A 12,295-nucleotide genomic window follows, 5' to 3' on the forward strand; every position below is an offset into this window, starting at 1 on the left:
ACTACGCATCAGATCAAAAAATATCATAGAACATAAAAAGTAGGAAACTTAATTCTCTACAAAAAAGGTCTCTTAACATTTTGCCATAGCTCTCTTCGTTTCCGAGATATTTGCAGATTTATCTCAAGGGAAGGGGCCTGACGGACATATTTCGAGATATTTCTTCTTCTTGATGTTCTTCTTCTGCACAGCTAAGCTGGAAGTGGCATTTGCAGCTCGCAATAGTGCAGAGTTATCTCAAAGAAAGGGGCCACGGTGTTTCTGTATCTCTATTATGTTGGTGCGGCTTCGGAACTTTTAAATATCTTGATATATCTCGAGAACTACGCATCTGATCAAAAAATATCATAGAACATAAAACGTAGGAAACTTAATTCTCTACAAAAAAGGTCTCTCAACATTTTGCCATAGCTCGCTTCGTTTCCGAGATATTTGCAGATTTATCTCAAGGGAAGGGGCCTGACGGACATATTTCGAGATATTTCTTCTTCTTGTTGTTCTTCTTCTGCACAGCTAAGCTGGAAGTGGCATTTGCGGCTCGCAATAGTGCAGAGTTATCTCAAAGAAAGGGGCCACGGTGTTTCTGTATCTGTATTATGTTGGTGCGGCTTCGGAACTTTTAAATATCTTGATATATCTCGAGAACTACGCATCTGATCAAAAAATATCATAGAACATAAAAAGTAGGAAACTTAATTCTCTACAAAAAAGGTCTCTTAACATTTTGCCATAGCTCGCGTCGTTTCCGAGATATTTGCAGATTTATCTCAAGGGAAGGGGCCTAACGGACATATTTCGAGATATTTCTTCTTCTTGTTGTTCTTCTTCTGCACAGCTAAACTGGAGGTGGCATTTCCAGCTCGCAATAATGCAGAGTTATCTCAAAGAAAGGAGCCACGGTGTTTCTGTATCTCTATTATGTTGGTGCGGCTTCGGAACTTTTAAATATCTTGATATATCTCGAGAACTACGCATCTGATCAAAAAATATCATAGAACATAAAAAGTAGGAAACTTAATTCTCTACAAAAAAGGTCTCTTAACATTTTGCCATAGCTCGCTTCGTTTCCGAGATATTTACAGATTTATCTCAAGGGAAGGGGCCTGACGGACATATTTCGAGATATTTCTTCTTCTTGTTGTTCTTCTTCTGCACAGCTAAGCTGGAAGTGGCATTTGCGGCTCGCACTAGTGCAGAGTTATCTCAAAGAAAGGGGCCACGGTGTTTCTGTATCTGTATTATGTTGGTGCGGCTTCGGCACTTTTAAATATCTTGATATATCTCGAGAACTACGCATCTGATCAAAAAATATCATAGAAGATAAAAAGTAGGAAACTTCATTCTCTACAAAAAAGGTCTCTTAACATTTCGCCATAGCTCGCTTCGTTTCCGAGATATTTGCAGATTTATCTCAAGGGAAGGGGCCTGTCGGACATATTTCGAAATATTTCTTCTTCTTGTTGTTCTTCTTCTGCACAGCTAAGCTGGAAGTGGCATTTGCGGCTCGCACTATTGCAGAGTTATCTCAAAGAAAGGGGCCACGGTGTTTCTGTATCTCTATTATGTTGGTGCGGCTTCGTAACTTTTAAATATCTCGATATATCTCGAAAACTACGCTTCTGATCAAAAAATATCATAGAACATAAATTGTAGGAAACTTAATTCTCTACAAAAAAGGTCTCTTAACATTTTGCCATAGCTCGCTTCGTTTCCGAGATATTTACAGATTTATCTCAAGGGAAGGGGCCTGACGGACATATTTCGAGATATTTCTTCTTCTTGTTGTTCTTCTTCTGCACAGCTAAGCTGGAAGTGGCATTTGCGGCTCGCACTAGTGCAGAGTTATCTCAAAGAAAGGGGCCACGGTGTTTCTGTATCTGTATTATGTTGGTGCGGCTTCGGCACTTTTAAATATCTTGATATATCTCGAGAACTACGCATCTGATCAAAAAATATCATAGAAGATAAAAAGTAGCAAACTTAATTCTCTACAAAAAAGGTCTCTTAACATTTCGCCATAGCTCGCTTCGTTTCCGAGATATTTGCAGATTTATCTCAAGGGAAGGGGCCTGACGGACATATTTCGAGATATTTCTTCTTCTTGTTGTTCTTCTTCTGCACAGCTGAGCTGGAAGTGGCATTTGCAGGTCGCAATAGTGCAGAGTTATCTCAAAGAAAGGGGCCACGGTGTTTCTGTATCTCTATTATGTTGGTGCGGCTTCGGAACTTTTAAATATCTCGATATATCTCGAAAACTACGCTTCTGATCAAAAAATATCATAGAACATAAATTGTAGGAAACATAATTCTCTACAAAAAAGGTCTCTTAACATTTTGCCATAGCTCGCTTCGTTTCCGAGATATTTGCAGATATATCTCAAGGGAAGGGGCCTGACGGACATATTTCGAGATATTTCTTCTTCTTGTTGTTCTTCTTCTGCACAGCTAAGCTGGAAGTGGCATTTGCGGCTCGCACTAGTGCAGAGTTATCTCAAAGAAAGGGGCCACGGTGTTTCTGTATCTGTATTATGTTGGTGCGGCTTCGGAACTTTTAAATATCTTGATATATCTCGAGAACTACGCATCTGATCAAAAAATATCATAGAACATAAAAAGTAGGAAACTTAATTCTCTACAAAAAAGGTCTCTTAACATTTTGCCATAGCTCGCGTCGTTTCCGAGATATTTGCAGATTTATCTCAAGGGAAGGGGCCTGACGGACATATTTCGAGATATTTCTTCTTCTTGTTGTTCTTCTTCTGCACAGCTAAACTGGAGGTGGCATTTCCAGCTCGCAATAGTGCAGAGTTATCTCAAAGAAAGGAGCCACGGTGTTTCTGTATCTCTATTATGTTGGTGCGGCTTCGGAACTTTTAAATATCTTGATATATCTCGAGAACTACGCATCTGATCAAAAAATATCATAGAACATAAAAAGTAGGAAACTTAATTCTCTACAAAAAAGGTCTCTTAACATTTTGCCATAGCTCGCTTCGTTTCCGAGATATTTACAGATTTATCTCAAGGGAAGGGGCCTGACGGACATATTTCGAGATATTTCTTCTTCTTGTTGTTCTTCTTCTGCACAGCTAAGCTGGAAGTGGCATTTGCGGCTCGCACTAGTGCAGAGTTATCTCAAAGAAAGGGGCCACGGTGTTTCTGTATCTGTATTATGTTGGTGCGGCTTCGGCACTTTTAAATATCTTGATATATCTCGAGAACTACGCATCTGATCAAAAAATATCATAGAACATAAAAAGTAGGAAACTTAATTCTCTACAAAAAAGGTCTCTTAACATTTTGCCATAGCTCGCGTCGTTTCCGAGATATTTGCAGATTTATCTCAAGGGAAGGGGCCTAACGGACATATTTCGAGATATTTCTTCTTCTTGTTGTTCTTCTTCTGCACAGCTAAACTGGAGGTGGCATTTCCAGCTCGCAATAATGCAGAGTTATCTCAAAGAAAGGAGCCACGGTGTTTCTGTATCTCTATTATGTTGGTGCGGCTTCGGAACTTTTAAATATCTTGATATATCTCGAGAACTACGCATCTGATCAAAAAATATCATAGAACATAAAAAGTAGGAAACTTAATTCTCTACAAAAAAGGTCTCTTAACATTTTGCCATAGCTCGCTTCGTTTCCGAGATATTTACAGATTTATCTCAAGGGAAGGGGCCTGACGGACATATTTCGAGATATTTCTTCTTCTTGTTGTTCTTCTTCTGCACAGCTAAGCTGGAAGTGGCATTTGCGGCTCGCACTAGTGCAGAGTTATCTCAAAGAAAGGGGCCACGGTGTTTCTGTATCTGTATTATGTTGGTGCGGCTTCGGCACTTTTAAATATCTTGATATATCTCGAGAACTACGCATCTGATCAAAAAATATCATAGAAGATAAAAAGTAGGAAACTTCATTCTCTACAAAAAAGGTCTCTTAACATTTCGCCATAGCTCGCTTCGTTTCCGAGATATTTGCAGATTTATCTCAAGGGAAGGGGCCTGTCGGACATATTTCGAAATATTTCTTCTTCTTGTTGTTCTTCTTCTGCACAGCTAAGCTGGAAGTGGCATTTGCGGCTCGCACTATTGCAGAGTTATCTCAAAGAAAGGGGCCACGGTGTTTCTGTATCTCTATTATGTTGGTGCGGCTTCGTAACTTTTAAATATCTCGATATATCTCGAAAACTACGCTTCTGATCAAAAAATATCATAGAACATAAATTGTAGGAAACTTAATTCTCTACAAAAAAGGTCTCTTAACATTTTGCCATAGCTCGCTTCGTTTCCGAGATATTTACAGATTTATCTCAAGGGAAGGGGCCTGACGGACATATTTCGAGATATTTCTTCTTCTTGTTGTTCTTCTTCTGCACAGCTAAGCTGGAAGTGGCATTTGCGGCTCGCACTAGTGCAGAGTTATCTCAAAGAAAGGGGCCACGGTGTTTCTGTATCTGTATTATGTTGGTGCGGCTTCGGCACTTTTAAATATCTTGATATATCTCGAGAACTACGCATCTGATCAAAAAATATCATAGAAGATAAAAAGTAGCAAACTTAATTCTCTACAAAAAAGGTCTCTTAACATTTCGCCATAGCTCGCTTCGTTTCCGAGATATTTGCAGATTTATCTCAAGGGAAGGGGCCTGACGGACATATTTCGAGATATTTCTTCTTCTTGTTGTTCTTCTTCTGCACAGCTGAGCTGGAAGTGGCATTTGCAGGTCGCAATAGTGCAGAGTTATCTCAAAGAAAGGGGCCACGGTGTTTCTGTATCTCTATTATGTTGGTGCGGCTTCGGAACTTTTAAATATCTCGATATATCTCGAAAACTACGCTTCTGATCAAAAAATATCATAGAACATAAATTGTAGGAAACATAATTCTCTACAAAAAAGGTCTCTTAACATTTTGCCATAGCTCGCTTCGTTTCCGAGATATTTGCAGATATATCTCAAGGGAAGGGGCCTGACGGACATATTTCGAGATATTTCTTCTTCTTGTTGTTCTTCTTCTGCACAGCTAAGCTGGAAGTGGCATTTGCGGCTCGCACTAGTGCAGAGTTATCTCAAAGAAAGGGGCCACGGTGTTTCTGTATCTGTATTATGTTGGTGCGGCTTCGGAACTTTTAAATATCTTGATATATCTCGAGAACTACGCATCTGATCAAAAAATATCATAGAACATAAAAAGTAGGAAACTTAATTCTCTACAAAAAAGGTCTCTTAACATTTTGCCATAGCTCGCGTCGTTTCCGAGATATTTGCAGATTTATCTCAAGGGAAGGGGCCTGACGGACATATTTCGAGATATTTCTTCTTCTTGTTGTTCTTCTTCTGCACAGCTAAACTGGAGGTGGCATTTCCAGCTCGCAATAGTGCAGAGTTATCTCAAAGAAAGGAGCCACGGTGTTTCTGTATCTCTATTATGTTGGTGCGGCTTCGGAACTTTTAAATATCTTGATATATCTCGAGAACTACGCATCTGATCAAAAAATATCATAGAACATAAAAAGTAGGAAACTTAATTCTCTACAAAAAAGGTCTCTTAACATTTTGCCATAGCTCGCTTCGTTGCCGAGATATTTACAGATTTATCTCAAGGGAAGGGGCCTGACGGACATATTTCGAGATATTTCTTCTTCTTGTTGTTCTTCTTCTGCACAGCTAAGCTGGAAGTGGCATTTGCGGCTCGCACTAGTGCAGAGTTATCTCAAAGAAAGGGGCCACGGTGTTTCTGTATCTGTATTATGTTGGTGCGGCTTCGGCACTTTTAAATATCTTGATATATCTCGAGAACTACGCATCTGATCAAAAAATATCATACAAGATAAAAAGTAGGAAACTTAATTCTCTACAAAAAAAGTCTCTTAACATTTTGCCATAGCTCGCTTCGTTTCCGAGATATTTGCAGATTTATCTCAAGGGAAGGGGCCTGACGGACATATTTCGAGATATTTCTTCTTCTTGTTGTTCTTCTTCTGCACAGCTGAGCTGGAAGTGGCATTTGCAGGTCGCAATAGTGCAGAGTTATCTCAAAGAAAGGGGCCACGGTGTTTCTGTATCTCTATTATGTTGGTGCGGCTTCGGAACTTTTAAATATCTCGATATATCTCGAAAACTACGCTTCTGATCAAAAAATATCATAGAACATAAATTGTAGGAAACATAATTCTCTACAAAAAAGGTCTCTTAACATTTTGCCATAGCTCGCTTCGTTTCCGAGATATTTGCAGATTTATCTCAAGGTAAGGGGCCTGACGGACATATTTCGAGATATTTCTTCTTCTTGTTGTTCTTCTTCTGCACAGCTAAGCTGGAAGTGGCATTTGCGGCTCGCAATAGTGCAGAGTTATCTCAAAGAAAGGGGCCACGGTGTTTCTGTATCTGTATTATGTTGGTGCGGCTTCGGAACTTTTAAATATCTTGATATATCTCGAGAACTACGCATCTGATCAAAAAATATCATAGAACATAAAAAGTAGGAAACTTAATTCTCTACAAAAAAGGTCTCTTAACATTTTGCCATAGCTCGCGTCGTTTCCGAGATATTTGCAGATTTATCTCAAGGGAAGGGGCCTAACGGACATATTTCGAGATATTTCTTCTTCTTGTTGTTCTTCTTCTGCACAGCTAAACTGGAGGTGGCATTTCCAGCTCGCAATAATGCAGAGTTATCTCAAAGAAAGGAGCCACGGTGTTTCTGTATCTCTATTATGTTGGTGCGGCTTCGGAACTTTTAAATATCTTGATATATCTCGAGAACTACGCATCTGATCAAAAAATATCATAGAACATAAAAAGTAGGAAACTTAATTCTCTACAAAAAAGGTCTCTTAACATTTTGCCATAGCTCGCTTCGTTTCCGAGATATTTACAGATTTATCTCAAGGGAAGGGGCCTGACGGACATATTTCGAGATATTTCTTCTTCTTGTTGTTCTTCTTCTGCACAGCTAAGCTGGAAGTGGCATTTGCGGCTCGCACTAGTGCAGAGTTATCTCAAAGAAAGGGGCCACGGTGTTTCTGTATCTGTATTATGTTGGTGCGGCTTCGGCACTTTTAAATATCTTGATATATCTCGAGAACTACGCATCTGATCAAAAAATATCATAGAAGATAAAAAGTAGGAAACTTCATTCTCTACAAAAAAGGTCTCTTAACATTTCGCCATAGCTCGCTTCGTTTCCGAGATATTTGCAGATTTATCTCAAGGGAAGGGGCCTGTCGGACATATTTCGAAATATTTCTTCTTCTTGTTGTTCTTCTTCTGCACAGCTAAGCTGGAAGTGGCATTTGCGGCTCGCACTATTGCAGAGTTATCTCAAAGAAAGGGGCCACGGTGTTTCTGTATCTCTATTATGTTGGTGCGGCTTCGTAACTTTTAAATATCTCGATATATCTCGAAAACTACGCTTCTGATCAAAAAATATCATAGAACATAAATTGTAGGAAACTTAATTCTCTACAAAAAAGGTCTCTTAACATTTTGCCATAGCTCGCTTCGTTTCCGAGATATTTACAGATTTATCTCAAGGGAAGGGGCCTGACGGACATATTTCGAGATATTTCTTCTTCTTGTTGTTCTTCTTCTGCACAGCTAAGCTGGAAGTGGCATTTGCGGCTCGCACTAGTGCAGAGTTATCTCAAAGAAAGGGGCCACGGTGTTTCTGTATCTGTATTATGTTGGTGCGGCTTCGGCACTTTTAAATATCTTGATATATCTCGAGAACTACGCATCTGATCAAAGAATATCATAGAAGATAAAAAGTAGCAAACTTAATTCTCTACAAAAAAGGTCTCTTAACATTTCGCCATAGCTCGCTTCGTTTCCGAGATATTTGCAGATTTATCTCAAGGGAAGGGGCCTGACGGACATATTTCGAGATATTTCTTCTTCTTGTTGTTCTTCTTCTGCACAGCTGAGCTGGAAGTGGCATTTGCAGGTCGCAATAGTGCAGAGTTATCTCAAAGAAAGGGGCCACGGTGTTTCTGTATCTCTATTATGTTGGTGCGGCTTCGGAACTTTTAAATATCTCGATATATCTCGAAAACTACGCTTCTGATCAAAAAATATCATAGAACATAAATTGTAGGAAACATAATTCTCTACAAAAAAGGTCTCTTAACATTTTGCCATAGCTCGCTTCGTTTCCGAGATATTTGCAGATATATCTCAAGGGAAGGGGCCTGACGGACATATTTCGAGATATTTCTTCTTCTTGTTGTTCTTCTTCTGCACAGCTAAGCTGGAAGTGGCATTTGCGGCTCGCACTAGTGCAGAGTTATCTCAAAGAAAGGGGCCACGGTGTTTCTGTATCTGTATTATGTTGGTGCGGCTTCGGCACTTTTAAATATCTTGATATATCTCGAGAACTACGCATCTGATCAAAAAATATCATAGAAGATAAAAAGTAGCAAACTTAATTCTCTACAAAAAAGGTCTCTTAACATTTCGCCATAGCTCGCTTCGTTTCCGAGATATTTGCAGATTTATCTCAAGGGAAGGGGCCTGACGGACATATTTCGAGATATTTCTTCTTCTTGTTGTTCTTCTTCTGCACAGCTGAGCTGGAAGTGGCATTTGCAGGTCGCAATAGTGCAGAGTTATCTCAAAGAAAGGGGCCACGGTGTTTCTGTATCTCTATTATGTTGGTGCGGCTTCGGAACTTTTAAATATCTCGATATATCTCGAAAACTACGCTTCTGATCAAAAAATATCATAGAACATAAATTGTAGGAAACATAATTCTCTACAAAAAAGGTCTCTTAACATTTTGCCATAGCTCGCTTCGTTTCCGAGATATTTGCAGATATATCTCAAGGGAAGGGGCCTGACGGACATATTTCGAGATATTTCTTCTTCTTGTTGTTCTTCTTCTGCACAGCTAAGCTGGAAGTGGCATTTGCGGCTCGCACTAGTGCAGAGTTATCTCAAAGAAAGGGGCCACGGTGTTTCTGTATCTGTATTATGTTGGTGCGGCTTCGGAACTTTTAAATATCTTGATATATCTCGAGAACTACGCATCTGATCAAAAAATATCATAGAACATAAAAAGTAGGAAACTTAATTCTCTACAAAAAAGGTCTCTTAACATTTTGCCATAGCTCGCTTCGTTGCCGAGATATTTACAGATTTATCTCAAGGGAAGGGGCCTGACGGACATATTTCGAGATATTTCTTCTTCTTGTTGTTCTTCTTCTGCACAGCTAAGCTGGAAGTGGCATTTGCGGCTCGCACTAGTGCAGAGTTATCTCAAAGAAAGGGGCCACGGTGTTTCTGTATCTGTATTATGTTGGTGCGGCTTCGGCACTTTTAAATATCTTGATATATCTCGAGAACTACGCATCTGATCAAAAAATATCATACAAGATAAAAAGTAGGAAACTTAATTCTCTACAAAAAAAGTCTCTTAACATTTTGCCATAGCTCGCTTCGTTTCCGAGATATTTGCAGATTTATCTCAAGGGAAGGGGCCTGACGGACATATTTCGAGATATTTCTTCTTCTTGTTGTTCTTCTTCTGCACAGCTGAGCTGGAAGTGGCATTTGCAGGTCGCAATAGTGCAGAGTTATCTCAAAGAAAGGGGCCACGGTGTTTCTGTATCTCTATTATGTTGGTGCGGCTTCGGAACTTTTAAATATCTCGATATATCTCGAAAACTACGCTTCTGATCAAAAAATATCATAGAACATAAATTGTAGGAAACATAATTCTCTACAAAAAAGGTCTCTTAACATTTTGCCATAGCTCGCTTCGTTGCCGAGATATTTACAGATTTATCTCAAGGGAAGGGGCCTGACGGACATATTTCGAGATATTTCTTCTTCTTGTTGTTCTTCTTCTGCACAGCTAAGCTGGAAGTGGCATTTGCGGCTCGCACTAGTGCAGAGTTATCTCAAAGAAAGGGGCCACGGTGTTTCTGTATCTGTATTATGTTGGTGCGGCTTCGGCACTTTTAAATATCTTGATATATCTCGAGAACTACGCATCTGATCAAAAAATATCATACAAGATAAAAAGTAGGAAACTTAATTCTCTACAAAAAAAGTCTCTTAACATTTTGCCATAGCTCGCTTCGTTTCCGAGATATTTGCAGATTTATCTCAAGGGAAGGGGCCTGACGGACATATTTCGAGATATTTCTTCTTCTTGTTGTTCTTCTTCTGCACAGCTGAGCTGGAAGTGGCATTTGCAGGTCGCAATAGTGCAGAGTTATCTCAAAGAAAGGGGCCACGGTGTTTCTGTATCTCTATTATGTTGGTGCGGCTTCGGAACTTTTAAATATCTCGATATATCTCGAAAACTACGCTTCTGATCAAAAAATATCATAGAACATAAATTGTAGGAAACATAATTCTCTACAAAAAAGGTCTCTTAACATTTTGCCATAGCTCGCTTCGTTTCCGAGATATTTGCAGATATATCTCAAGGGAAGGGGCCTGACGGACATATTTCGAGATATTTCTTCTTCTTGTTGTTCTTCTTCTGCACAGCTAAGCTGGAAGTGGCATTTGCGGCTCGCACTAGTGCAGAGTTATCTCAAAGAAAGGGGCCACGGTGTTTCTGTATCTGTATTATGTTGGTGCGGCTTCGGAACTTTTAAATATCTTGATATATCTCGAGAACTACGCATCTGATCAAAAAATATCATAGAACATAAAAAGTAGGAAACTTAATTCTCTACAAAAAAGGTCTCTTAACATTTTGCCATAGCTCGCGTCGTTTCCGAGATATTTGCAGATTTATCTCAAGGGAAGGGGCCTGACGGACATATTTCGAGATATTTCTTCTTCTTGTTGTTCTTCTTCTGCACAGCTAAACTGGAGGTGGCATTTCCAGCTCGCAATAGTGCAGAGTTATCTCAAAGAAAGGAGCCACGGTGTTTCTGTATCTCTATTATGTTGGTGCGGCTTCGGAACTTTTAAATATCTTGATATATCTCGAGAACTACGCATCTGATCAAAAAATATCATAGAACATAAAAAGTAGGAAACTTAATTCTCTACAAAAAAGGTCTCTTAACATTTTGCCATAGCTCGCTTCGTTGCCGAGATATTTACAGATTTATCTCAAGGGAAGGGGCCTGACGGACATATTTCGAGATATTTCTTCTTCTTGTTGTTCTTCTTCTGCACAGCTAAGCTGGAAGTGGCATTTGCGGCTCGCACTAGTGCAGAGTTATCTCAAAGAAAGGGGCCACGGTGTTTCTGTATCTGTATTATGTTGGTGCGGCTTCGGCACTTTTAAATATCTTGATATATCTCGAGAACTACGCATCTGATCAAAAAATATCATACAAGATAAAAAGTAGGAAACTTAATTCTCTACAAAAAAAGTCTCTTAACATTTTGCCATAGCTCGCTTCGTTTCCGAGATATTTGCAGATTTATCTCAAGGGAAGGGGCCTGACGGACATATTTCGAGATATTTCTTCTTCTTGTTGTTCTTCTTCTGCACAGCTGAGCTGGAAGTGGCATTTGCAGGTCGCAATAGTGCAGAGTTATCTCAAAGAAAGGGGCCACGGTGTTTCTGTATCTCTATTATGTTGGTGCGGCTTCGGAACTTTTAAATATCTCGATATATCTCGAAAACTACGCTTCTGATCAAAAAATATCATAGAACATAAATTGTAGGAAACATAATTCTTTACAAAAAAGGTCTCTTAACATTTTGCCATAGCTCGCTTCGTTTCCGAGATATTTGCAGATTTATCTCAAGGGGAAGGGGCCTGACGGACATACTTCGAGATATTTCTTCTTCTTGTCGTTCTTCTTCTGCACAGCTAAGCTGGAAGTGGCATTTGCGGCTCGCACTAGTGCAGAGTTATCTCAAAGAAAGGGGCCACGGTGTTTCTGTATCTCTATTATGTTGGTGCGGCTTCGGAACTTTTAAATATCTCGATATATCTCGAAAACTACGCTTCTGATCAAAAAATATCATAGAACATAAATTGTAGGAAACATAATTCTCTACAAAAAACGTATCTTAACATTTTGCCATAGCTCGCTTCGTTTCCGAGATATTTGCAGATTCAGCTCAAAGGAACGGGCCTGACGGACATATTTCGAGATACTTCTTCTTCTTGTTGTTCTTCCTCTGCACAGCTAAGCTGGAAGTGGCATTTCCAGCTCGCAATAGTGCAGAGTTATCTCAAAGAAAGGGGCCACGGTGTTTCTGTATCTCTATTATGTTGCTGCGGTTTCGGAGCTTTTAAATATCTTGATATATCTCGAGAACTACGCATCTGATCAAAAAATATCATAGAACATAAAAAGTAGGAAACTTAATTCTCT

The sequence above is a fragment of the Osmia lignaria genome, unplaced genomic scaffold (genome assembly GCF_051020975.1).
Source record: "Osmia lignaria lignaria isolate PbOS001 unplaced genomic scaffold, iyOsmLign1 scaffold0013, whole genome shotgun sequence".
NCBI classification, from domain to species: domain Eukaryota; kingdom Metazoa; phylum Arthropoda; class Insecta; order Hymenoptera; family Megachilidae; genus Osmia; species Osmia lignaria.